Source organism: Manis pentadactyla, chromosome 11 (genome assembly GCF_030020395.1).
Source record: "Manis pentadactyla isolate mManPen7 chromosome 11, mManPen7.hap1, whole genome shotgun sequence".
Lineage (NCBI taxonomy): Eukaryota > Metazoa > Chordata > Mammalia > Pholidota > Manidae > Manis > Manis pentadactyla.
In genome coordinates, this window is record NC_080029.1 from 12,667,823 (window position 1) to 12,695,723 (window position 27,901).

General features: G+C 53.8%; 1 protein-coding gene across 5 annotated transcripts in view; it reads left to right on the forward strand.

Annotated features, from left to right (window-relative positions):
• CCDC88C (coiled-coil domain containing 88C) overlaps positions 1-27,901 on the forward strand; it is a 118,455-nt gene that overhangs the window by 10,782 nt on the left and 79,772 nt on the right. The window contains exon 1 of one of the 5 annotated variants that reach the window (XM_036882037.2): positions 12,831-12,849. The exons of the other annotated variants lie outside the window; for them this stretch is intronic. The gene's annotated coding sequence lies outside the window, so the exon portion shown is untranslated. Of the gene's footprint in view, positions 1-12,830; positions 12,850-27,901 lie in introns of those variants that run through there. 5 annotated transcript variants of the gene reach the window in all.

The following is a 27,901-nucleotide window of genomic DNA, read 5'->3' on the forward strand; positions in this document are numbered from 1 at the left end:
CTGAACTGGGTGGCTAGCGGGGTCGGGAGGCCTCCCCACCCCCACCCCCATGCCTGCTATGGTTCGGTAGACACATCGAGGCCACAGAATCCAGCCCTGGGATGTATTTGTCAAGCAGCAGGTCTGCCCCCTGGCTGTCCCTTCTTTTCTGAGCCATCCCAAGGAAGGGACAATTAGGAAGGACAGGGACCCGTGTATGACATGGGCTTCTATCACAAGGAAGCTCAAGTTTTGCCTCAAAAACCTGTGGAGACAATGTCCTGATAATGGGACCTTTAGGTGGGTACAGGAACCTCCCTGCAGAGCTTCCTCTGAAATGGGGACAGTGCCGAGTTTCTGCGAGCTCCCCCCTCGCTGTCCTCGCAGGGGGCCAGGCTGCTTCCTTCTCTGGGTCTCCTGGGTTCTCGTGTGTCCAGGTGACGATGGGCTTCTGTGGGCCTGAAATTCCACGGTCGCCTGATGGTGAGAGGACCAAGGTCCAGAGTTCAGGGTCACCTCAGGGAAGTTTTGTTTTATGACATCCTTGAACTCAGCTCTTCTGACCAGGTCTCTCCCCATGGTCAGGAGGCCAGAGCAGACCCAGGCCATTGTTCTTCATCTGAGAAGAAACAGCAAAGTAGTCTGGTGTTGCCTTATCTTCTGTAATCTTTTTAATTCATTGCCTTTAATTTGGAAAATTTAAAAACAATTCAAATGGTTGTAATGAGCACCTGTGTATCCGATCAAATATATATGAACAGATGTGAATACTTTTCACATTTGCTTCATACTTGTTTCCTTGAGAAAGTTGTTCTGTCTGAAGCCCCCAGCATGCCTCTACTGCGTCCAGTTATCCTCCTCTCCCTCCCTGGAGATAACCCGTTAATTGGGTGGGTATCTGGTTCATGTTTTTATACTCTTGTTCTGTGTATGTGTGTGTGTACTGTGTGATTAGATAAAACTCCACCCCCTGCCTGTACCTCTTTCCCATGCAGCCTTGTTTTTGCAACCTGTCATCTTTCTGTGGCAGTTGTGTTAGATGAGCATAGGTTGACTACTAAAAATTAGAACTGTCTTTAGAAATGTGCATGCTCAATTTGAAAAACAAGACTTGTCAAAAGAGTAGAATGATGTGCATTTGACACTGTTGCTGAGAACAAAGTAAATTCTCCTAGCTCTGTCTCACTGGTGTGGGCCGGACGGTTTAGTAACTGTGAAGGCCCCCTAGGTGGGGGTGACCTGCTTTGATGGGTAGGAACAGTGATCCAGGAACTAATAGTCTGCTCTGGCCATGTCTACAGGAACCAGTGGAATTTGCTTTATGAATAGTACATTATATTAAATTTACAGGAAATAAATTCCTTTCTCTGCTTTAGACTTTAAAGGTTAAAGAGGAGAGCTGTTGAGGCGGATAGTCTTGCTTTTGTAGCTTCTATCTACATGCTGAGGAAGTTAAAAGTAGTGTTTTTCTTTATGAAAATATTTTCTGATTGCAGATTGGGAGAAATAAAGAAAATTAAACTCATCCATTATCTTACCACCTAGGGATACTGTTAATATTTTGGTATTTATGCTTTCCGTCTTCGAGTCTGTGTACGTGGTGTCTCAAAGTGTGGATGGTATCGTATCATTCATACTTTTTGTAATGGGGTTTACTTACTGTATAGTGAGTGTGTTCCCATGTCACTGAATAGTGTTTCACATATGAATTTTAGTGTCTCCATGGCATTTCACATGCATCCGTACCACAGTCATTGATACTGGGTTATTTCTGTCTCAGGATTATAAACACCACCACCATGAACATACTTGGCACAGAAACCTTTCAACAACTGTTTATATGTCCTTAGGATACATTCCTAGCTTGGAATCACTGGGTCACAGGGCATGACTACTTGGAGGCCTTGCGCTGCTTACTGCCAAAATTGCCTTTGTTACAGGCCTTTTGTTTGTCTTCCCTGAATTGCCCGATTGTGCCCTCGCCCGTTGCAGTAGCTCCTGTGAAAGGCAGTGTTCTGTGTTGCTGTTGAATGCTGAGTATTTCTGAGTGTGCGGTGCAGGCGAAGGGGATGGAGTCTGAGGTTATTTCTTGCCGAACATCTGGGTGAACTTCTTGCGTTGGGGGAGCACTGGTTGCTGGCTTGAATCTCCAGCAGGACGGCCTGTGAGCGACTGTGATGGGACAGGACATGGCGGTGAGGCTGGGCAGTCCAGTGCCAGGACTGGGAGGCTATCAGAGCAGCTCCCGTGGCAGCAGTGGGCACCCTTTTCTGCTGTGGACTTGACCCAGGCGTTTCCTGGCTTCCCTGTGAATGGTGGCTGTCAGTCTGAAGTTCAAGAGAGAACCTTCCAGACTGTTGGGAAGTGAGCCTGATGGGGCGGTGGCCTGCATAGACCCCTCCTTTCCTCTTTCCTTCCTCTCGCTTCCTATCCCCCATTCTCTCTAGTGCAAAGTGATGAGGTGTCCCATGAGGATGCCCTGATGGCCCAAAGAGGTGGGTGTGACTTGCCGCGAGTGACCTAGTTTTTTCTTTCTGCTTCTTTCTTATTCTCAAGGCCGTTCTCCATTCCTGAGATGCTCATGTCCCATAGGGTGGGAGAGAGGCCAGGCAAATGAACTACTGTGATAACTGTGTGTGCACAGGACAGAGGGTGCTCCCCAGCCCGGGAAGGGACAGAGCTCATGGGGAAAGGAGGTGACACTGTCCTGAGCTTGAAAGATTAACAGGGAGCTTGAGTGGCAGAAGATGGGGTGCAAGGGGAGTGTGCCCTGGGGGAGGAGCAGCCCCCAGGAAGCCATAGAGAAAGCCTGAGGACAGGTTAAGCTGTGGGGAGTGGGGTGGTGAGACTGGAAAGATGGCGAAGCCGCAAGAGGGGGAGATGCCGTGCTAATGGACCTGAACCTCCTGAAGGACTCGGGAGTCTTTGGAGAATTTTTAAAAGAAAATGCTGGCATCCATAGGGAGAGTGGATTGGCATCAGGAGGGAGTGGAGATCAGGGCAGGTCCTGGGCACCTGGGCCACCGCAGGGGCAGAGGAGAGAGGGGGTGAGTTCGGAGAGACTCACCCGGGGTATTGGCCACATGGGGCCTAGAGAGCAGCTTGCTCAGTGCCCCACCTGGAGCGGGCATCCCAAGCCCAGGAAGGCTCAGCTGTGTGCCAGCTGTGCCTGTCTCCCCCAGGTTTTGGAGCAGGACCCCCGGGGCTGGGAGGCAGGGGCTCCAGGGCAGCCAGACATGGGTTGTGGGGAGGACTGCAGGAGGGTGGCAGCTTCAGGGCCACTAGAATTCCCCTTTTCTACACTAAAGAGAGCTGAGGGCACCTCATCGTGTGCCACATAGTCCCAAACCTTTCCAGAGGCAGGTTTTGTCTCTGCAAGACGTGAGACCACGTGCCAGTCAGACTTGGTTTCCTTTTTTCTTTTTAAAAGAACTGCTGCCAAGGCACACCGAATAGAAAGCAGGAATGTCGGGACTCAGCTCTGTGCCCCAGTCGGAGGCTTGGGACGATACCTGAGTGTCTTCTATGAGCCAGGCACTATGCTAGCTTTCTAGCCCTTGTCATTGTGTGGAAGAAATTGCTCTGCCCATTTGGCAGTTTAGGAAAGTGAGGCATGTTGAGCAAGATAAGGGAACAGCCCCAGAGAGTTGCAAGTTTTCTTGGTCATCAGCTGCTTGGGGAAACTGCTTTCTAAAAATCAGGCTTTCGACAGTCATTTTTGTTGGCAGACTAGCTGTGAAGGGTGGCAGAGCCATTCAGGATGGAAACCCGAGCCAGAAGCCTCAGGTGATGGGCCAGGCTAGGGGTGCCAGTGCCCTGGTGGTGTCTCCTGCTTGGGCTCCCCCTTGTTAGCCAGATTTCACACCAGCCCAGAGCCCCAGAGGAAGGGACTGGATTGCTTCAGGCCTCTCCTGAAACCAGCGCTTCCTGTGTTGGGCAGTGGGTGGGGAGGAAGGAGTGGGCCCCAGATTTCACCCTGCACCGCCCAGAGCAGCAGGAAGCAGAGAATCAGGGCTAATTGCAGAGGGTGGAGAGGGGTGAAAGGTGGGCCTGATGTAATTAGCAGAGCTGGAATTGAGCCAGGCCAAGGAGGCTTAAGGCGGCAGACGGAGGGAGGGTATGTGTGCATATGCACAGTCCTGCCGGTCTCTGTGGGGTCCTCCTCCTAGCCTTCAGTCCAGGCCTTGAGTTGCTGGGGTTTCCCTGCTGCCCCTGAGCTGCCACGTTCTCTTGCCTTCCTGGAGAGGAGGGAGCTCTGGGCTCCAGAGCCCTCCTTTTTGCTCCCAGGTGTGGAGGCCGCTGCCTCGCTTTGGTCTCCTCTGCATAGCACAGAGCCCATGGCCCAGGGCACGATCGATGGGCAGAAGGACCTGCTCAAATCCTTACATTTACACATCTGGACTTTGTCTCAGCTCCTTCCCTTCCTGTGAATGGCATTTCTTTCCAGAATCCTGTTTCTGAAACTTGTCATCTCACCATGTGAAGTATCTGTCTACCTTTTGCTCAAGTTTTCTCTTGCTCTGTGAGCATCTATGAAGTGTGGTGTTTTTGAGTCCTTCTCTTAAGGTCTGTGCATGAAGAGAGTAACCAGCTTGTTTGGGGGTGGAAGCCGGGTGGTCACTCCAGCCTCGGGCAAGAGGACTGAATCTTTGCGTCCAGCAGACTGTTCGCCAAAACCTCAACTGGGAAGCTCCCCAGGTGCCAAGAGTGAGCCAACCAGCGTCCTTCTCAGTTAGGTCTTCGCATTTTTGGAACTGTGCTTATGTTGTGTGAATCCACGCTGCTGGATGAATGGAGTTGGAAACACAACTTGCTTTGTACTCGAGACACCAGCGTGGCTGGAAGTAGGACGAGGCACCAATTCCTTCTGTGACAAAAAAGGTGGGAAATGATTTTCCAAAGTTTTTAAAAAGAAGCGTTTCTCCTCTGCCTTGGGTTTTGCTGTTAAATGCCCAGATCAGCATGTTGGATGTTCTAACTGGTTTGTCAGAAGGAGTCTCTGCAGAACTTGCCTGGGCAGGCTCTGCCCCTCCGCAAAGCCAGCTGCATGGCTCGTGTCCAGGGCTAATAACAGTTTGTGTTATTCAGTTCTTTTTTATGGAAAGGCTGAGTTTTCCTGCTGCTGTGCTGTAGCATTTAGGGCCTTGGTACTCTAGATATAATTTCAGTCCTATTTTTCTGGTAATGAGGAGAAAGACAAAGTAAGGGGGTTGAGGGAGTGGTTGTCTTAAATTGTCAGCCAGGACTTTGAGGGTGTTGAAGAGGCCACACCACGTACCCCCAGTTCTAAGTTGATGTTTTGAGGGGAGGTGAAGGTTTTAGAAGACTGTATCCTGTGCCTGCTCTGTCCTGCAAGGGTTCCACTGGTTTGGGGTTGGGTTTCAGCAGGTTAAGGAGAGAGGGGGGTATTCTAAATATAGGTCCACTCTCCAAGGGAGGAGATGGGGTGCAGTGCAGCTTCGGGGAGAAGCCTTCCGTGGCTTCATTAGCTGCCACGCAGGATGGCCCTGCTCTTGGCTGGGGGCTCAGCCACTGCTCTGTGGAAGTGGGTGAGCCGGCTCTGTGGGGTGGCTCCTCTGGTTCCCCGGAAGGCCAGGAAGGTGAAACCAGAAGGAGAAGCATGAGATGGAAGCTGGAGGTCAGACATAAGGCAAGCAGGACTACTTTGTCATGTTGGATCATTCTTAAGGGTCTAGAAACTTGGGTATCACTGGCACTAGTAATGCCACTTAGGGGGCCTCATTTAACATCTCCTGTGAAATATGGGCAGTACCATGTTATAGGTCATTGTGAGGCTCAAATGAAAGAACACCATGCTTCTTGAGTCAGTGAACACTAAATCGACAGCACACACCCTCCTAGGCTGACTTGGTTAGTCTGTGTTCTGCAGACGGAAGGGCCGGGTCACTCACGTAGGTAGAGGACTTGGGAAGCAGGAGAGACGCATCCAAGCACAGATATGAAGAGAGTAAGCAAAGCTGCAGGCCTCTCCATCTGCAGAGGCAGAAGGTACAGGCGTGCGTTCCCTTGAGCTCACCACTCAGATTGTGGCCTTGGGTAACTTTATCTGGGAGTCTTTTTTAACCGAAAGTGGGGACATTAATAGTGTCTGCCTCAAGAATCATAGGGAGGGTGGAAGGAGGGCCTCGTACAGGCACCATGCTAGAGGTGAGGATAAGATGCTCCCTGGTGTAATGAGGGCGTTGCGGGCAGATGGCCTCTCTGAGCGTGCTCCTTTCACTCGTTGTGGAAGGGCCCTGCCGAGAGTTATGCTCTCTGGTTTGTTTGGATTACTCCAACGTGTGTGCACAAAATGTGCTTAACTTTTACCACACATCTTTTCCTCCTATGTGGTCTTTTTATTTTAAGCTTACTGTGTGCCCACAGTGTTCCGACCATCTTAAGCATGTTATCCCTTGGAAGCCTTACCATTTTATCTTCTGCCACTGATGAAATGCCTCGAAAGCAGGCCCTGCATCTTTGTCTCTGTCGCTCACCCCTTCAGCATGGAAACATACCTACCGTCAGTCTGTGTGAGTGACAAGGTGCAGCAAATAGAAGCTGTGACTCAGAGGAGGGAGTGATGCAGAGAAGTCATTGTGTGCAGGGCACACGTTACTGCACTGGGCCCAGGATCCTGTCTCTAGGCTAAGATGATCCTGCAAAGGTCCCCAGCCTGTTGCCCCCTTTCTAGACTGTTGAATAATTGGAGGGTGGGCCCAGCTATATTCATTCTGTGTTCCTTGAGTGCCTGATACATGCTCAGGACCTGACTGTCTAGGGGGCCAGGGGGGCCCTGGGGCCTTTGAATCCCATTCTTAGGAGGGCCCCCTGCTGCTTTCGCACCAACCTGCAGGCTTTTCATGTGGTGTTTGCTTTGTTGATGGAGATGCCATATGTCAGGTACTGCGGAGGCTCAGTCCCTGGAGGGTGGAAATTAAATTGATTGTTTTCAACTTTGTCTAGCCAGCTGGGCACCCTTGAGCTTTCTAAAGTTTAGGCTTAATGACTTTAAAACTTTAAAATAAATTCCAAACCACAGTATCCAAACAGGCTTACCCTCCTGTTCTTGTAGCCAGTCAGAATAGTATATTTCCTTTTAAATTGTCAAATTGTGGTCACTTAAGGCATCAGAAACTCTGAAGCAGTTTTGGAACGTTTTGTGCCAAGTTGTTCTTCAGCTGCTGACCCCACTCCACCCCCCGCTGTGGCGGTGAGAGTTTGTGACGTTTGAATTCTGTAGAGGGGAGCTTACCAAATTTGATTTTTCAGGTGGGAATGGCCTGAGTCACAGCTGTGGATGCCCCAAGCCCGAGATGCCAGAAGAAAGAAGAGCTGGTGGCTCCTGATAACCCCACGCTCTTTCGCTCCCTGGGGCAGTTAATCCAAAACAGCCCGTCCAAACTTTGAGAGCAGATGACTGCGGTCTGGGTCCCTGGGAGGATGGAGGGGCTTCCACCCGTCCTGGAGCATCACGGGCATTACCCTGGTGTCTTCTTTTGGGAGGTAGACTCCTCCCAGGCTGCCTCTGCCCTGTCTGCCCCCACGTGCATCCTGCGGGCCCCAGGACAGCATCCTTTTCCGAACAGCAGGCAGCTGGGCCTGCCATCCCTCGGGCAAGCCACCTGACCCTCCCGGCCGTGACCTTCTCCGTCCAGTGAGCATAACTGACGGGACTCCTGGGTTGTGAGCATTCAGAAAGAGGCAGTGTGTTATGGGTGCCCACTGCAGAGCTGGGACCTGGTGAGCCCGGATGTTTCTGTGGCCAGACTGGAGCTCTGCCTTTGCTCTGGCCACACCCCTGCCTCTTCCCTTGGCACTTTCTCCTGCCCAGAGCCTGTGCCCTTTGCCCACCTGTGTCAAGCCCTCTGAAGCTGTGAGTCTGAGTTTATTTATATCCCTTGCCAGCATCATCCCACCTTTCAGCTCTGCGCTGCTTCCCCCAGGTCCCATAGCACTTAGCAGGCTTCCTCGTGGCAGGAGCTCTGCAGGCCTTTGTCCTCTCAGGGTCTAGGGGTGCAGTAAATGCCAGCCAGTGGGCCACCCTGATGCTTGCTCTGATCCCATGAACCGTGTGGAAGAGGCGTTGCTGCTGGCCCAGCCCTGCCTCCCCGGCGGAGTCCAGGGCCAGCCCGAGGAGTCCCCAGGGCAGGAGGTGTTCCTGGACTCAGTTCGGCTGTTGTACTGCATTGCCTGTATTAAAACTCTGGGTCTTTATCAGCTCTGGGGTTCAGAAAATGCGGGAGAAGTGAATTTCTAAAGCCAAAGCCACTTTGATAAGCCCTTTAATCTCCCCCATTTAAACTCAACCAGCCTTTTAAAACAGGCAGTAATTGGAACTGTGACCAGCGAAGCTGTCCTCCTCCTTTTTTTTTTCCCTTTGAAGGTATTTTCCTGTCGTTTGATTGAATGAGGTTGCCTCCCTGCCCTGGGAGGTCTAAGTCAGGACCTGGGAATTCCGTGTCCTTAACGACCCCCACCTCCAAAGTTACTGGGTTGGATTTTTTTGGTGGGGAGTGGGGGGTGCACACAGTGGGAAGGGGTGATCTGATGCCAAAGTTTATAGGTCATTTAAATTCCCAGTTGGGTTTAGATTCCCTTGTAGCTACAGTCTCAGGAAGGGGGAGCTCGAACCCCTGCAGATGGCTGGGAATGGAGTCCACTGCGAGCACCTGTCGTGGTGTCCGTCCCGGTGACTGTCCCTTGAGAGTGTCTGGAGGGATGGCAACAGCTGAATGGAATTGGGAGGTGGATTCATGATGTGACTTTGAAATCCAAGTGGATGTTCAGATTTCGTTGCAAAGAGTTCAGAAAAGTGCAAGGGGTAACTAGAATTTAAATTCCAGAGTTAGTCCAAAAGTAAAAAGGAATACGGCCTGCTCAGGAAAATGTAACTCTGAAGTCTTTTAGGAAGCTGCCTGATTTCAGAAATCGTTGACTTTTGAAAGCAAGGAGCAGCACCCGTGTTGAAAGCAGCATTATTCACAAAAGCGAGAAAGTGGACGCAGCCCAAGCATCCATCTGTGGTGAATGGCTTAGCAAAAGGTGGCGTGTGCACACAATGGGATGTTATTCAGCCTTAGGAAGGAAACTGTGACACGTTACCACTAGATGAACCTTGAGGACATTATGCTGAGTGAAATAAGCCGGTCACAAAAGGTCAAGTGCTGTATGGTTCGACTAGCATGAGGTACAGTAGTCAAATCTGTAGAGATGGACAGTAGAATGGTGGTTGTCAGGGGCTGGGGGTAAGGGAGGGGAGGGGAGGGGATGGGGAGTTAGTGTTTAATGGGACAGACTTTGGTTTTACAAGAGGAAAAGAATTCTGGAGATTGGTACAATAACGAATGTACTGAACACTGCTGAGCGGTACACTTAAAATTGGTTGAGATGGTAAGCGTTAATGTGTATTTTATGTGGTTTTCTGTTATGTGTATCCTACCATAATTCTAGCACAAAAAGGACTGAACCCACATCCTTTCCTTCTGGAGGCCCCTGTTCTCTCCACTCTGGGACCAGATAGGTGACCCCTGACCCAGGCAAGGAAGTGGGACATTTCCACTCCATTCCCTGGGCTTTGGGAATCTCTGCTTTGTTTTGTTTTGTTTGTTTTTAACTCATTTAGGTTTGGGGATTCCTGTACTAGAATGGGACCCGCTGTTGGCTTTTTGCGTAGGGCACCTGGAAGGTAGTTTCGGCAGGTGTACATCTGGGCTTTACGTCCTAGGGTCTGGCAGTGCAGATTTGGAACAGCAGGTTAGAACACCAAGCGACAGTGAGTGCTCCAGGGCAACCTCTGCGCTACAGCCCCAAGATTTTCTGCAGGGGTGGGGGGCAGTCAGGAGGGGGCTTAGATCAGCACCGATGCCTCTCAGATGCTAGCTTGTGTTACTTCTGCCCCCAGCACAGAGCACGGGGCATGCTTTAGGTGTTGGGTGGAGTTGGGTGGAGTTGGGTGGGCCCCCACCCTCTCATATAGTCATGAGATGGAGAGACTACGGTATGAATTAAGAGGAGGATAGGTTTTTGTGGAACATGTGGTTACGTACACGACTCTGGTCTCAAATACCTTCTGAACGAATGAAGAGGGTACCTAATAAGAATGTACTTGATGTTAATCATGACGGGCCTGGAAGCCCGTTCCCAGCTTCAAGAGTGGTGTGTCTCCGCCCCACTTGGGTTACTGAGTGACCACGCATGGCCAGCTGAGCAGGATCCCACGGCATTTCCTCTTCCTTTTTTTTTTTTTTTCCCCTTGTTTGTTTTAAAGGAAAAACCTTTCACTTGGAGTCAGCATAGGGGTTTTTCCCCATTGAAACAATTTATCTTAAGTCCTGGCAGCCAAGATACTCCTATTGAGGATGGATAGTCCTAGGATAGGAGGACTTTTTAGAAGTTCATGTTTAAAAGAAAACCAGGATTAAGCTGTCAGACACAGAAGCATCCGCTTCCCCTAAAGTCTTTGGGGTCTAGGTCAGTGACTTCAGCTGTGAACTTGGAATCACATCTATCAAAAAGAGCAGTTGGTGACTTTTCCCAGAGGCTGGAAGGGGGAGGGGGAGGGTGGTAGCAGGGGTCCTGCTCACAGTGCCCCTGTTCCCATTTTAGTGTCTGGATTTGGAGGGAGAGCAGCCAGCCACTGTTTTCTTTCTCGCCTTCCCTACACCTGCTTGGTCTCATTAATGGCTCTCGTTCCTCTTGGCTGTTAGCTGCTGAGTCTTTAAAATGAACCAATTTGACCTCCTCCCGGTGGAGGACAGGAGGGCTCCCTGTGTACCTGATTTTTCTTGGATCTGCCTTGGGCTGGGAGCAGTTGCTGGGGGAGAGGTCCTTTTCCATCTGGAATGACCTTTCCCCACTCTGTCCCCGCACCACCCCAAGGAGAGCCGGGCTTGCTGTGCAGAATCAGGAACCTAGATGCTTTCTTTTCTGCCTTCTATTTTTATCACATAAATGATCATGATCAAAATAAAACTTCACATAAAAAGGGGCAGACGTTTCCCACCCCCCCCATCCTGCCCCCTAGGCACACTGAAGTGGTTCATCGCTCACTGTCCTGAGCCTGTGGCCCTGCCCTGGGAAGGGTATCTGCGGCTTTCGTGGGGACAGCTGCAAACTATTAATACCCCAGGAAGTCCTTACACCGGCCACAGGGGAGGAGTTACGTCTCTCTCCCCAAGGGTGCTTCTGAGGCATACCCCGCTGAGGGCAAAGATCTGTCTTTATTTGGTTGAAATGTCATGTGTTGGAGTGTTTCAATCCTTTTTTAGTCATTTTCTGTGTCTCACAGTGGCTGACAGCCTGCCATGTGTGTTTCTTGTTTACACATCAGTCTGAGAGCTTGCTGAGCCTCTGAGTTAGGCTGTGAGCAGCAGGCATGGGTCCCGTCTGCGCTGCCGCGTCACTGAGGCCTTTGTCACCCAGGAAAGCTTGAGGCCCCTAGCCATGATCTGTAGTCACTGGGGCACTTCCGGAGCAGGTGCCTTAGCCTGGGGCACTTCCGGAGCAGGTGCCTTAGCCTGGGGCACTTCCGGAGCAGGCGCTACCTGGGACCTGCCTGGACCTTGAGTGCATGAGGCCAAGTGTGGGTTAGCATCAAGGGCCTTGGAAAGTGGCTAAGGTGACCTGGGGTTACAAGGCCCAATTCCTTCATTTTACAGGGGAGGGGGCTAGGAGCGGGGAATGGGGAGATGGGTGAGGGGCATGAACGTGGCCACACAGTGAGTGAGTGGCAGAGCAGGAACCCAGCTCCCATGTGACAAGACAGAAATCCGGTTGTATGTTGGTTGGGGTTCACTCACCACCCCCGATCCTCTCCTACAAGCTGGCCAGTGGCACGGCTGGGACATCCCTGGAACTTGATAAACGTTCCTCTGTGTTGTTAAGGCTCAGGTGACTAATGAAGGGTTGTTTGGAACAAGTCCTGATGGTGTGTGGCTGGCAGGGTGTTAAAGCTGGAAGGCATGTGAGGAGTGACTGGCGCGGTGGTCCTGCCCCCTGGCCCAGAGCGGAGCGGAGAGCCCCAAGCCCTCAGTTGCAGAGCGACAGATTCTGACTTCACTGGTCGGGGTGGGCTTGGCTGTCCATCTTTAAAAGCTTTCTTGGCTGCTTCTAGTTAGAGGTTTCTGCTGTACAGGCAGGCAGAGAACCGTTGATGCTGTTCAGCCTGCCTTGGTTAGCAAACAGGGAGAACAGAAACCCAGGGCCATTGAGCGGTCGTCTTCTGTCCCGTCAGCAACTCAGAGGCAGCAGCTGAGTCCAGGAGTGAGCTCGGCTCCTGTCCTCTGAGGTGGCTTCCTCCCCTCCTGGCCTTGTTTTTCTGGCAGACACCGGCCAGGGGTCATGAGGCTGCAGAAAGCCACATGAATGTCGCTGGAGCAGCCCTGGCCCGCCTGTGTGCTTCTTGGTGGACAGAGAAACTGGAGGACACCTGAGTCGGCTTCCTGGTACCTTTTTCTGGTCTAATAAGACAGGGCAAGAGAGCTTGGATTTTCAGTTCACATCTGGCTTTGGAACTTTGGGGGAGGTGGAGAGCTCTTGCACGGCAACTGTCAGAGCCACGCTGGAGTGGTTTTGTGTAGACCAGGATCCTACTGCTGCCCAGGGACTTGGCCTGAGCAGACATGGTGGAGCTGTAAACATCACCTGAGCTGTTTGCCTGGCATCTCTGGACTGGAGACTGGGCTCCTCTACCTGGTCTTCTCAGCACGGTGTTCTGGAAAGCAGGAGCTGTTAAAGCAGGCGACCAGGCGTAGCCTGCAGGTGCTCCCTGCAGCACGGGGCCTTTGACCCTGACTGGCTTGTCCTGGAGCCCTCCAATGATAAGGCTGGAAAACACATACTATTAGAGACTTTGGAGGTTGTTCTTAGGTGAGTTTATTGCTCCTTGCTTGGTTGCCTCAAGATGTAATTATCTTGTTTTAAGCTTCAACTATTCAGAGAGGTTGTTCTAGAGTGTCAGATAATTCTGGTCCCACTGAGCCACTTCTGCATTGAAAGGCCTTTGTGGGAAACCCTGGATGCTCCTTGCACCCCCTTCACCCCTCAGCTCCAGGCTGGCTGCCTCTCAGAAGTCTGCTGACGGCCTGCTGTGTGCCCACCACTCTCCATGGCAACCCCGAGAGGTTCTGTGGTTGCAGGAACTGAGGGGCCCAGAGGTCTAGTAACAGAACTCGGCCAAGGAAACACCTTCACCATGTTTGGAGCCGAAACCGCCGGCAGACTCCGCAAAGGAGCTGAGTGATCCTTGTGTAAACATTGCATGTTTCTGACCCTGCAGTTCATTTTCTGTTCCAACAGAAATCCTTGCGTTAGAGGCCACACATTTTTTTATAGGAACGGTTGCCCCAAAAGCCAGTACCACCTTGGGCCTGGTCACTCTACTTCATGCCTCAGTTTCCTCATTGATACAATGGGAAATCACAGCAAGTTTGGGCTGTGGTTGTAAATAGAAGAGTGTCTGGCATGTGGCATGTAAGTGCTGGCACTCACTGCCGTGACATGAGGTAGTAGAGGCTCCCCAGAACCGGCCCGTTGCAGTGGGTTCTGGCAGCCTCTGTGGCAGAGGAGCTGCACTTGGCTCCAAGCCCCCTGCGGTGGCCTCGGGGCGACACTGGTCACAGCCTGCGACAGCAGAGCCCCGGCTCCTGGGGGTCAACCCAGCACTGGGTGTGGGGGGAGGGTGCCGGCCCGGGGATCGGTGAGATGCCCTCCTCTTGGGGAGGCCACGCCCACACCATGATTTGGGCATCATGGGGTGTCTGCACCATGCCAGGGAGGCTGAGCCGGGAGGAGACTAGAGACTGGCCTCGAGAATAGAGACTGTCAGTCCCCCGGGTGGTGAGGAGTGCGGCCGGGTGGGGCTGAGGATGTGTGCGCGCATGTGAAGATCCCCAGAAGCCCGGCTGGCTCGGAGGTGAGTCTGCTGGCTGCACTCACCCTAACTGTAGGAGAGGGAGACTCTTCGTCACCACAGGATCTATACAGAGGATGAGATGGCTCAGGTATTATTACCCCCATTTTACAGATGAGGAAATGAGGCCCCAGGACGTTAAGTAGCTTGCTCAGGGTCACCACAGCTGGCGAGCGTCAGACCTGAAATCGGAACCCAGGCCTTTCTGCACCTGGTATAGGGTTTCCTTCTGCACTGTGTGGCCTCTGAAATGAAATTGCACATGGCTAGCATTCTAGGAGATGAGGAACATGGGTGGAGATGTACCATGAGCAGTGAGCCCTGTCCCCCATCCAGGACAAAAATGGAGTTTAAAACCCCAGACTATCCAGACCTCGGGTAGCCCGCTCTGGACCACCCGGGAAGGGCACCAGCTTCTGGCTTCAAAGCCACGTACCACCTGGTGACCTGAAGCTTATCTCCAAGCATAGGTTTCCTGGGGCCTGGCTGGGAGGGAACCCCCACCTGGGAGGGCCAAGCAAGTCGCCGGGCACCTCGCAAGCCCCCATCATTTGGCCCCCTTTCCCATGGAGGCCGCAGGAGGCGCCCACCTTTGTGATGAGTGCCTGGGTGCTGCTGTCTGTCAGAGCCGGAGGTGGGGTGCATTGTGGGCCTGATGGGGCAGGGGTGAGGGTGGCGGGAGGTGCAGCTGAGGACGTGTTCCTGGTGTTACACTGACTTGTTTCCATGGGATAAGGGAACTAGAAATGGGGGAGAAAGAGGGACAGGCAAGCTGGGACCCTGACTGTGGTTGGACAGCATTCATTGGTGGACTTTTCTTTTTTTCCTGAGTTGCTAGAAATATCCAGAGTCCTGTGGATACAACCCCGGGCTGGGACACTGCACTGTCACCTGGGGTTCTAGTGCTTTGGGGACCTGCACAGCTGGGAGCCTAAACTTTTTCAAGCAAAACCAGCCTGGGGTGCTGTGCTCCTTTCAGACCTTCCCTGTACCTGTGCTGGAAAGGGAGGTCTTGTGGCTGCTGGCCTCACCGTGTGGGCATTAGAAAAGGCTCTTGGGGGTTAAAGTGATCTCATTGTGTTGCCGCATGGGGGAGAAGTTACCCTGAAAGAAGTTCATCTTTAGAGGGTAGGGACTGTATTGTCCTTTGATACCAGGTAGATTGGTGGCCCAGAAACCACCCCTGTGCTGTGGGTTTGAGGGGCAGCGTTTGGGGCATCACCAGCCTTGTGTCCTCCCCTCGGGTTCTCAGTAACCACGTAGGTCTGGATGCACCTGCAGGCTGTCAGGGCCCAGGGAGGGAGATGAAGGACCACAGGGCCCAGGGTCCAGCCTGTGGCTCGGTGGCGGCACACTGACCAGCCTGACCGACCAGCTGACCCAGGGAGCAGCCGAAAGTGCCAGAGAGAGTGGTTGACAGGGCCCGAGGTGCACCCTGGGGGATTGTGAGCAGCCCTTTCTTCCCTGTGCTGGGGTGTAGTTCACAGCACAGCAGAGAAAGTTAGAGCTCATCCGCCTGAGGGTGTCCCTGGAATGTCTCCCCAGGGTGCACCAGTGTGTGTGGTCCCCCGGGGTGGCCCTCCAGAGGCCTCCCCCTCCCCTGGTTAAGGAAGTGGATGTCATAGTGGAAGCAGTGATGCTACTGTTTGACAGGTCTCACAGTATCACCTGTTACTGGAAACGTTTACACACACAGATATGTTTGTTTCTGTCTCACTGTGAGAAAAATGGGCCTCATGTAGTTTGTAGTTTGGGTGATAGCATTTCGGTGATGCGTTTCTTCTGTTGGTGACCCCTGCTCCCTGTCCCAGCAAGCAGCCGACAATAAAACGGTTTATAACCTGCTGGAGTGCTGTGTCTTCCCAGTGCTTCATTTCCCCAGGAGCGGCACTGTTCCCAGGGGTGTCTGGTTTCCCGCCGCCATTCACCAAGCCCCACACATCCTTAAGCAGCAAGAACTGGTTTGGCAAAGTAAACCGATACCTCCATGGGTATCCTCAGCGAATAAGGATGGGGTGGCTTAATAAGTTACCGGGGAGCCTTTGAGGAGGCAGAATGACCCCGGGCTCCTTGCCTTCTCCTCCCCACCCCCTCTGCTGGCTGCTCCTTAACACTTGAGCAGGCAAGCAGAATGAGGGAGGTGCTCCCTTTCCTTGGCATTGGTGGGGGGGCTCCATCAAACAAAGCCAGCCTTGCCTGGAGCCCTGCATGGCCCCTGAAGCTCCTGGCCAGACCCCCACAGGAGCAGGGCGGTCCTGGGCTTTATTTAAGCAGGCTCCATGGGAGATGAGCTTTGCTCTCCAACTGACTTCCCCAGATGCAGGGCCCTGGCAGAGCAGCCAGGGCACAGGATTAATCTTTCACCCCATATTCACCTCTGCAGCCTGTGGTGAAGAGAAGGGGGCTTCTGCAGGCAGCTGCAGGCTCTTAAGTTTTTCATGAATTTTGGTAGAAAGGCCTCGAGGCTTGGGAGCATGGCAGGTGCTGGGAGGGGGTGCAGTGGGGCATGGGCACCAGAACCCCTGGGGACCTTCTGTGGGAAGCTGGGCCTGATCTTAGACTGTGGCATCAGGGAGAGATATAAGGAGGGAGGACAGTCCAGCCTTGGAGGGAAGAGGTCAGGGATTTCGGGAGTGAGGTTCTTGTTCTCTCCCAGAGGGATGGAGGTGACCCATATGGCCCCCGGGACACGGTAGCCACCTCCTGTTCGTCCAAGGAGTGGCAGATGGGCACACCCTTCAGTGCAGGTGGATTAGTTGTGGCCGGGCAGAGTGCTGTGCTGAGAGGGGTCAGGAGGGGTTCGGAGGCCTGGACCCAGATCTGTGGGGAAGAGTGCTTTAATCGGATAGTGATGTGTGCCATGCAGGTGGGAGGAGGATGGTATTCCCTGCACGGTGTTTGTCTAACTTCACAGACAAAACTAAAGCCCAGAGAAGTTGTGACTTGTCTCTGTGTTTAATGGTCTGGAACTGAGCCTCAACCCAGTGCGCTTTCTACTCCCCTAATGTTGAAGAACCCATCCTAGCTAGAGAGGCTGGACGTGCAAGTGTGGCACCGTGAGGGGGGAGTACCTACTGGCCCTGGTGAAGTGGGCTGTTCAGAAAATACACCGCAGAAGGAATCCGGTGGAGGCCGAGAGCGGGGCTTGGACTGGATGGCGGAGTGAGCTGGGTCTTGCAGGGGAGGCCCGAGTTGGATGAAGATCTTCTCCCATCTGCCCATCTCGGGCAGAAAGCGCAGAAGCTGCCACCCTCCACTCTCTCTCGACATTCAGGCTTTAAAGCGCTTTTCTTCGGCAGCAGGAAGAATGTGTCACTTTGTGGGCATAGAGAATAAAGAGAAGAAAACATCCTAAACCCAAAAGACTCTTCCCATGGTTGGCCCTGGTTCGTCACACCTGCCTTGTCCCCAGCACCTGTGCACTGGTGTTTTTGAGACTTGGGGTGCGTTCCCCACGCAGCCCCTTTGGTCCTGTGATGGGTCTGGTGGGTCACCTCCCCCCCATATCCCCCGGTTGGCCAGGTGAGGATGCTGAACTCGGACTCCCCATAGAGAAAAAGCCCTTGCACATTTAACTTCTGCCCGGTCGGCTGCTTCTCCGGGAGCCACTGTGTGATGCAGATGGTGACATTTTCCATGGTGGGGGCAGCAGCTTTCAGCCTGTTAAACAAAGGGTGGGTCCAGGCGTGCACTGCTTCACGTCCCAGTTTTAGCTTATTTGTCTTGCGGGATGAGTAGTCAGTTTGGCACTTATAAGAGATGCTTGATTTTTCCACCAACCATGTTACTAAGCCCTTGTGTGTCCTCAGCCTCCAAATTTCACATTCGCCGTGGCCAGTGGTTAGGATCACAGAAGAGAGAAAAGACATACCTGCTTGAGGTGAGCAGATTGGAACCCCTCCCTGGAGCCTCTGCAGGTTTCACTGACATGAGTTCTGCACCCACCCTCTCCCTCCCCTTCTCCCTCTTTCTCTCCACCTCTCTCCACCTCTGGGCTGGCCTCCAAAAACACAGAGTGCTTCTTTTTAAGAAGCATATAGGAAAAAAAAATTTTTTTAAGCATGTAATTATGGTTATGTAAGAAAATGCCAGTATTCTTTAGAGATGCATTCTGATGGAGGGCTGGAACAACGTGATGCTAGGGTTTGTTTTGAAAATTTCTTTTTGTTGCATAACAAGAGAAAAATGTGCATGAGGCAGATCTGTCTTATTGAATTGGAGCGATAGGTATGTAGGCGCTGTCGAGCCGCCTCCCCTTCTATTTACATTTGAGATTTTCCACAATAGCAATGTTTTGGATTGTGCATAGGATTCTAGTGAAAACTTTTTGACTTTGGTGCTCTTCCATAAAACCATTTTACCTACTTGAAATGCGTGGCCGACTCGCGCGCCAGCGCTTTGCCCTGCTTCCTCCTCCTGCTTGTTCTGTTTCCTGAAACGTCGCAGTACTTCGGCCATGTGAGATGACCGGAATTCTAGCAGTAACAGTTTACAAGGGGTTGGGAGTACCCTTGTATAAATAGTAATGTGAGTTTTGTTTTTATTGGACAAAGATTTTTTGAGCATCTGTGTGTAAAGACAAAATAAATTGAGGATGTGAATGATGTGGGGGAGGGGCCCTGCCCGTCTCAAGATCACACTAGAAGCTGGCAGGTGAGGCCCAGGTGCAGGTGGCTGGGGGACCACCTAAGGGGGGGTCCCTTTAGGATCCCATCCCATGCCGGGAAGTGCTTTCCTATGGTGGGCTTGTCCAGTCCCCAGCCGTGTCACCCTGTTAGTGTCCCCAGAACACCTGTGTTCAGCCCTGAGTCCCTTTGCCTTTACTTAATGTTCTCATCCCTTCCTCAGGGTAGACCTTTCTACACTAATTAAACTTTTAAAGGGCAGGGACAGTTGTATTTGTTGTGTGGGTTTCAAGCAGGCCCACTGAAAGTGGGGAACAAATAACACTCTCCAATGGGCAGCCAGAGTGCCTGGTGTTGGTCCCGGACTATGGGAGGCCGTCCCTGTCACTTGTCCTTGGGACCAAGAAGAAGAGAGGTGCTGGCATGGAGCGGAAGGAGACAAGCTCACGCTGGCGTCCGTTCTCGCGTCCTGCTCATGAGGGCTCGCTGCGAGGAGGCACGAGTGCCGGGCAGTAAGCTGGAGTGGGGAGACGCTGGCCGTACAAGACCAGTTGGCCTCGCTGTGGTCGCCCCAAGCCCTGGGTGACAGAGGCGCTCTGGCTGCAGCCCTTGATCCCGTTGAGGTGTCCTTGATGTACTCTGCCTGCCATGTCATCCTTGCCCTCCCAGCCTTCTCGCTCTGGCAGGAGTTTGGCCTGTTGACTGAGAGGCCTTGCAGCTATGAGCGCAAAGTTTTAGAGTCAGGGTGCCAAGGGGGTCAAATCGAGCTCCTCCAGTTAGTTCGTGATGCTGGGCCCGTGTTGGCGTGTGGCCTAGCATAGGGGTTTTGGGGAGGATCAGAGCTCCTGGTGAAGTCTAGTGAGTAGCAGCCTTTCCTGTTTTTCTCATCTGCTGCAGGAGGGAGTGCAGACTGGCATTAATGCCTAAGGTTCAGCATCCACAGACCCTATGGCCTAGCGATTTCCACGCTAGGTGTATGCCCGAGAGAAAGTCCTGTGCGTGGGCTCTGGGAGACTTGCGCAAGAATGTTCAAAAACCCTGGCAACAGCCCAGATGCCCATCAGTGGGGGATGGATGAATACGCGGAGACGTGACCACACAATGGAATATTACACAGCTGTCCAGACGAATTAACCACAGCCAACGTGCAGTGATGGGGATGGATTTTAGCAATAGCAAGTATTAGGTAGAAAGAGCATGTGCTCTCAAAGACTACATGCTGCACTATTGCTTTTCTTACAAAGTTAAAGGCGACTGGAATAAATGACCTTTCTAGGAATATTCACAGATGCAGTAAAACTTAAAAGAGCAGGAGAACGTGCCCCTCTGATCCAGGCTCATGATGGGGGTGGGATGGAGGCCCCATCTGGTTGGGCAAAGGTTATTGTCAAGGTCCCAGCCTTTGTTTTGGGTGGTGGGCTTGCAGGTGGTTATGTGGAAAGTAAGTAAGTAAAAGTGAGCTGTGTGTGACCACAGTTGAGAGTCGTGAGCCAGGGATCATGATTAATAATTAACCCAGTTCTGTGTGTCAGGTCCAGCACTGCCCCACCCCCCACTGCCAAGTTTTAACAAAGGCTGCGATGACCCCAGTGTTTTCTGGGTGGGTGTGATGGGGCGGGGGGTCGGGCCTACTTTCCCAGAGCTGCCCCCCCAGTGCCACTCTCCCCACCACCTGTTGTCCAGCTCAGGTCTCCCTCTTCCACAATGCCTGCCAGCCCTAGGGACCTTGCCAGCCTGGGGCTCTACTCTTCCTTGGCCACTTGTTTCCTGTCTGTCACACAATCGGTGCCTTGTTACACATGGCCTCACCCACTAATCATTTCCACGTGTGTGTATCTTTCTACTGAGATGATGGTTTCCATGAGGCCAGAGATCCTGTCTTATCTCCTTATGTGGCGTATTGCCCCCAGCTCCTGCCCGCTCTCCCTGTCTCCCTTCACCCCCAGCCTCCCGTCTGGCTGGGCTCAGCCACCGGACCAGCAGCGTGAGAGGTCAGCGGCACCGTCCATCGCTGCTTCTGGGAAGCCTTCCTGAAAGGAGGCGGTAGTAGGACTTTCTCCCCCGCCCCTCCCTCCCACTGCCTGGCATGCGGGCAAAGGCCCAGGTCCCTGACTCCCCAGGGTGGGGCGCTGTCACCGGCTGCCTGGCTCCAGAGGCGTGAACTCACCCGGGCTGCTCCCAGCAGCCGCACTGCTTCCCAGGGATGCACTGAGGGGGCCCCATGGCCCATCTGCACCTGTTAGGATGTCCCATTCCCGGCCTGGTGCTGCCAGCCCTTGGTGGTCACTGCGACCCCTCTACTTTCTAGAGAAAGCTCAGAGCGCGTCATCTGAGAGGAGAGGAGCGGAGCTTGCCTATTCAGGTGTGGGTGCTTTACCATGGCTTTTGTTTGCTTTTCTTTCCTCTAGCAAATGCCAGTGTCACCCCAGAACCACTCCGGGTGGAGGGGGCAGGTGGCCCTGCTGGTGTAGCCAGGCAGTGGGGCCTGGGTGTGCCTGGAGCTGCAGCCAGCCAGCCTCCCTGCCCAAGAGGTTCTGTACCAGCCCCAACATGCAGGTGGCTGGGGGAGCAGCTGTGTGACTTTTGGCAGAAAAAGCCTTTCCTACTTCAGGAGGCCAATGCTGCCTTTGGGCCGCCAGCTGTGGGCTGAGCCAGTGCCCACTTACCCCACTGGACACTCTTTCCTAGGGCCCGAGGCCCGAGCTAGGAGGACCCAGCACTTCCACTGTTCTGCTCCTTTCCTGTCTGCTTCTGGCTGGGAAACGGGATCGTGGTGGCTGGCTGCTGACTTTCCAGTAGTCCTTCTCTCCTTCGCCCTTGTTCAAGTGGGATTAAGTGACAGTTTATCTCGAGCCTGCCCCATGCCCAGCCAGAACCTGCTCCTGACTCATTAGGGACGGGGGCTGATAAATGCCTGTCACCTCCAGGCGGGCAGGGATCCTGTCTGCTTTCCTTTGCTGTCACACCCCCAACTCCTAGCCACTGCCTGGAATAGACCCGGCTCAGTAAAAACTTGCTGAGTGAATGAACTCAGCTTATGTGTGTGCAAAGTATGGAGGACCAGGGCTGAGTTTGGGGAGGCAGTGCAACAAAGAGCCCCCACTAGCCAGGTACATAGATGCCCTAAAAGAAGTTCTTAGGCATTTGAGCCTCTGAGAGGACGAGCTGCTCAGGGCAAGAAGCCCCCGCATGCTTATCAGTAGCCTCTCCTCAGGCACCAGCGTGAGTGGCCAGTGAAGCCTGCAGGAACCTCTCCACCTCCCAACTCCTCGGGTCCCCTCTGTGGATGCCCTGGAGCTGCACACTCACTGGGTGTGCACGCCTCTTGTCTCCAACCACACCATGAACACCAGGTTCCAGCCCTTGCTTGGTCCTCACTAGCCCTGTGACTCAAGGGGTGTCCTGAGTTTATTGCATGTGCATCTCAGGTTATTCCTGTGTCCTGAAGCGCACCGTTTCCGCACTGGACACAAGATGATGCATATACACCAGAAAGCACCAGGCCTCAGTGAGGGGTTCTGCACACACTGCGTACCGACAGCCCCCACACAGCTGCTGCTCAGGTAACGTGCATGGCTGAGGCGTCTCTCAGCCTCTCTTGGCTGCAGCTGGACGAGGCCACTTGCTGTTGTGGCGGGAGGAGGCAGTCTGTCATCCTGCGGGATCGAGCTCCGGAGCAGCTGGCGAGGGTGCCTTTATTTGCTCGGAGTGTAAGCACTCAGCTGGCCCGCCTGTGACCAGGTGCTGGGTGGGTCTGCATGCCTCGTCCCAAATGTTCTTGGGTGCTGGTGGTCCTCACACCCACCTTACCCACCTCAGAAGAAGAGCTTCCCTTTTCCTGTGTAAAAGGGAGAGGGGGCTGTTTTCTAGTCCTCTGATCAGAGCCTCTCCCAGGAGGGGCCCAGTTGCTCTAATGGCAGGACATACTGTCCTTGTCCTTCAGGATCCACATTCAGGCTGGTCACACGCACCACCCTGGGACTTGGGGCCCTCCAGTAGTTCGTTTGGCAAATGTTGAGTGCACCCCTCCTTGTGCCAGGCCCCAGGAAGCAGGGGGGAGGGATGCTGTCCAGATCCCTGTCCTCGGACGCCCACTGCGTGGTGAGGAGACTTGAAAAGCGAAACTTGTTAGCAGAGGAAACTCAGTCTGTGGCTCTGCAACTAGCAGCAGGATTGCTGGTCCCTTCCTCACTTCCCCTCAGTGTTTCATACCACGAAGTATTACAGCCTTTATCACATTGGGTTATTACACAAGGGAGCACCACCGTGTCTTCATTCCCCTCTCAGGCGGACATCACTAACTTATCGTGGACTCCCTGACTCGGAGCCCAGAACTGGCCTCAGAATCCTTCTCAACGCAGCAGCCTGGATACCCACTACCCATCACTGTGCCTAGTGCCCAGGCTTATACTCTTTATAACTTGGTATCATAGTGAGTTACTAGTGTGAGATCTGCTTGTGCCTCCTGCGGGTTCAGAAAGGGATGGCTGACCACAGGAGCTCCCTGCAGGCACTGTTGGAAATGGCCTGTGGTTAGGCTGGGCCGCCACCACATTGTGCTCGATAGGACCGCACGGCATTTTCCAGCCGCAAGACCTTCCCACTTGCTGTTTGCTTTGCCTGGAATTCTTATTCCACATGTCCATCTGGCTCACACCCTCTCTCTGTTTGCTCAACTGTCATTTCATTCGAGGGCCCTCTTTGGCACCTGTCTGTAATTGTTTTCCATCGCTCTTGATTGTCCAACCTTGTTTGTTTTTCTTCTTAACACAACACTTCCTGGCACATACATATATGACATGTTTATTTCCTTATCTTCCTTGTTTGCTGCAGTCTCCCAACTGTAGAATCAAAATTCGGTGTTGATCAAATGGATCTTGGTTGGCAGATAGCTAGCAGACCAAGAGTACCACCTGTCACTTAGGATTAAATGAGATAATATACACATAAAATGTCTAGCACAATCTCTGGCTTATTAGGCTCTCCAGTTATTACTCAAAAGAAAGTGTTCTTTGCATTCTCGAAAAGTGAGGGTATATTCAGCGGCAATGTCCGAGGTCCTGAGGGCTCTTTTCTCACCAGACTCTTCCTCCCTGTGGTCGGTGGACTCAGTTTAGCAGCAGTTAACTGAGCATCTATCGTGAACAGCACGGGCAGAGACCTGGGGGAGGGGAGATTCAGAGGTAAGCACAATCCAGTACTTGCCCCAAGACCCTGAGGTTCCCAGGCACCTCGAATGTGGGGTACACTGTGCCAGGGCTTGGCACAGATGAGAAAGTGATTATTTCCATCCAAGGGGTTTGAGTAGGGGAAGGCATTGGAGGTGAGTGTTACAGGGCAGAAAATACTGCGTCAGGTGTTGGGGGGTCAGTTCACCAACAGCTCCTGCCCACCTTCCAGCGTGGACAGATGTCTTGAATTCAGTACCATCTGTTAGAGATTTTCACTTCCTGCTGAGCTATTAGTCATTACAAACTTGTCATTTCTTAACCTTCCTCCTCCCCGGTTTCCAACCCTGTCCTGAGTTACCCTCCCCCGGTTTCCTGCTGTGCACTACATTCTTGGGGACAGAATAAAAGAACCCTCCAGAGTTGCTTGCTCTCTAGATGAAGTCTGATCATTTGTTGCAAACTCCTGTAACAATGAGAAGTGGCCAGTTTGCAAATGTGTTGTCTGTTTCCTCTGCAGCTTTTTCAGAGGGGCGAGCAGGGCAAGGGAGGAGGCGGTAGTAGTCCTCCCGGGCGTGCTTGTCCACCGTGGAGAATCTGCCTTTCCTCACAGAACTGGGCCCGCTTCTCGTGAGCCCTTACATTCTCTGAGGCACAAATTCTGTCGCCGTGCCCGAGGCAGGCATCACTAATGAGCCCCGCACACTTCCCCATCCTGGAGTCCGCGGCAGAGCCGCCTGCCAGCCCCTCCGAGGGGAGCGCTCACCAGGCTTCCCAGGACAGGCGGCTCTGTGTGAGGCCAGAGGGAAAAGGACGTCTGAGCCAGGCAAGGACATGCAGGTATTGCTGCGGGGTCCTTCCTGCCTGCTCCTAGGCCCCGGGAGAAAGGGAGGGAGACGGCCGTGGGGTGAGCCCGGGGTGGGGAGGGTTTCTCCGTTCCTGAGGACTCCAGGGTAGCTTCCTTTATGGGTCGCACCTTCCTGTCACTGTAGGCCACCTGCCTCTGCGCTGCAGAGTGTTCTGAGTTGGGACCCTTGAAGCGGAGACAGGCGTGTGTGTGCTTTCTGAGCGTGTCTGGAACAGCACCCATTGGGGGCCTAACTATGAGCCAGGCGCTGTGCTGGGTCTCCTGTTGGTCAGGGGTGATGCCCGCCTGACCACCTGTCGGGTTGAAGCTGAGGCCTGGCAGCGACAGGCTGGTGGTGGGTCTGTCTAGGGGACTGCAGAGCCACTGCTGCCGCTGTGGAGATAAGCACAGAGCAGGTGCCAGGCCCCAACTCCCAGTACAGGGGCTCTGGGTCTCCCTCATCCTGGGCCTGCAGTGGGCAGCGTGTGACTCCAGTGCCTGGGCTGGGAGACATGAGGTGAGGGAGCAGTTCTGCTTCCTTCTCCCTTGTTGCCTTTCTCCCTGCCACCAGCACAACCCCTGGACCTGCACGCATGCCCAGTCAGCACCTGCTCTTCATTCCCATTTCAGCTCAATGTTACCTCCTCCTGGAAGCCTTTCTGGATTGTTCCCTCTCTGGTGCTCCCATTGTTCCAGGGCTCCGATGCCTCACACCCCCTCTTTTAGGGCACCAGACTTGCCAGTGGGTCTGTCCCCTGCCAAGGTGTGGGCTCCCCAAGGACAGGGCCCAGCCTCATGAATACACCCTGGGCACCCTCACTGCTCCTGTCAGTTTTATTGAGCTTGTCTGTCTACATTTCCTCAATTTGAGGACATTGGTTTTGGCTATCTCCCCCACCCTGAGGTGGCACAACACCCAACATCCAGGAGGTACCCAGGCAACAGAGTGGTGTAAATGAGGGAGTGCATGGATGCCCTCCTGCTCTCCCTGCCCACCAGCCTTGTGCCCCGGGGAGAGGGATGCAGAAGCCTGGCTGACTTGGGAGCATCAATGCCTAGCATCCTGCGCAGTTCACACTGGGGGGTGGGGGGTGGGATGGGAAGGAGTGGCTCCCCTGCCCTCACAGGCCCCTGCAGGCTGCTGCCTGCGGCTGGAGGCTCCCAGGCAGGCACTCTGTGCGCCTCCTGCAGTTCGTACCTGGGGGCGAGGGAACCAGCGCAGCACCATCAGGCAGCAGGTGAGGGCTGCCAAGGTGTGGTGCCTGCCTCCGCCCTGCCCAGGGTGTGTGCCAGCAGGCCTTGGGAGGGTGCCTGACCCCTGCCTTGCCTGGGGTGAGTGGTGGGGTGGAACAGAGTGGGACACAGAGGAAACGGAGACACCATGTTCCCCCAGACCAGCTGCTCACTGGGACCGGGAAGGCCACGCCTTTCGTCCAAGCTCAGTGGGCCTGCCCAGGGAAGGAGGGGCTGGGAATCGTCCCGGAGCCCCCCACCTGACGAGGGTGCAGGGGAACGGCTTGGGTCCCATGGACCTGGTGGCTCCTTCTCCCTAGCTCGGTGGCCATTCCTGCCCTTCTGTGACCCTCACATGCTGCAGTGTGGCTGGTGGGTGGTGTCGGCTGCAAGCACCGTCCCCATTTGCCTGCTCATCTCCAAATGTTGAATTCTCTAAGAAGCTCAAAGAAAGGAAGTCTGTAACTGCTGATTCACAGTTGTAAGATCCCTCACCGCCATAAAATAGGGTCCTTGCATCAACCCCAAGTGGGACGCTGCTCTTTTAGCTGGGAGGAGAGGCCCAGGCAGCCCTGAGCAGCCCAGGCGTTGAAGTGTTAGGACAGGGCCTCCGCTCCCTCCCCATCCCTGGCAAATCCTGTACATCCTTCCCCCCTCCACCCCCACCCCCAGAGCCCCTGCTGGAGGGCGGCCCTGGCATGGAGTAGGGCCTCAGTAGGCACTGTTGAATGGAAGTGAGCCCCTTGCAGTAGTGAAAGAGCCCCAGGGCAGAGTCTGAGGAGACCTAGCTTTCTAGGCCCAAATGTGGTGCTGCACCCTGTGATTTCCTCTCTGAGCCCAGCTCAGATCCATGGTCAACAGTCCATGGTCTGTTGGTCATCTGTCTGGCTCCTCTCAGCACCCCATGCTGGGGACTGGGGGCACCGTGTGTCACCCCCCTGACCCCCCACCTGTGGTCGCTGTGGCATCACTGCAGAACTTCTACCGAGAGCCCAGTGGGGGGCCGCCGGTGGCCAGGCTGGTGCTCACCATGTAAAATGGTTCCTGAAACGGCATTTATGAGCAGAAGTTCTCCAAGGAGAGGAAGGCAGCACCCTGCCCACGCTTCTGGGGTTACCCCCACCACCTTCATTGTCCAAGGCCTCCAGACAGGCCGTTCTTAGCATCAGATGATTTTACCCACAGAGTAACTCCAGGCATCATAACAGCTCTAAGAAGAAGGTGGTGGGGGCTCAGGGGGACCCTGGAAGTGTCCTGCAGTCCTGTCCCTGTTGGGCTTCCCTGGGTTCTTCTGGGATGCATGGACACTTGCTTGTCATCAGACGCTGTGGCCCTGAGTCGGTGACTCCATAGAGATGTGCTGTGCTTCTCTGGGTCAACGCTCTCTCCTTTTGCAGCACCCCCTCAACCTATTGAAGAAGTCTAGTGTCTCTTAGAGATGGCCCCAGTCCTGTTCCAGATGAAGGTGTGGCTCAGAGAGGGACTGTAGCCTGCCTGGGGTCACACAGCAAGTAGTTTTGCCCTCATGGGGCAGTGGTTGGGTTTCCAGGTGCTCCTTCTCACAGCCTGCCTCCTCTGTCAACCCAAAGGAAATACTTGTTTTTCTTTCTGCGAACAAAGAATGGACTTTGTTTCAGTGAACACGGCCCCGAGGACAGGCAGCTTCAGGTTGTTCGGCGGGGAGGGCTGTGGTGATGTGACCGCAGAAGGCTAGAGTCGGCTGCAAGTCGCTGGGTCCTGAGACAGGGTGGCCTAGTCCCGGAGCCTGTCCTGGGCTTGTGCAAATCCACTCTGGTTTCAGGCCCTGGGGATCCCAGGATTAATTGAACCGAGGTGGAGCAGATGGACTGAATCTACCAGCAACTTTACGTGACAGCGTCTTAACATAAAAGCACTTCATTACCCACTCATTCTGCCAGGGCCCCCTGCCCCAGTCGGGGGCTGGTGGTAGGAAGGAGAGCCCCTTCTCCAGATGGAATTACAAGCATGTTGCCCCAGGGGCCCAGGCTTAGCACAGGCAAGGGAGGATAAATCATCAACTTCAATCTCCTCTCAGCAGCTGAATTAGAAAGTCGTGCCCCTGGCTGTAATATCCCAGAAAGTGGGCTGTGGCACTTGGTTTTGGGGTCAAGTCTCT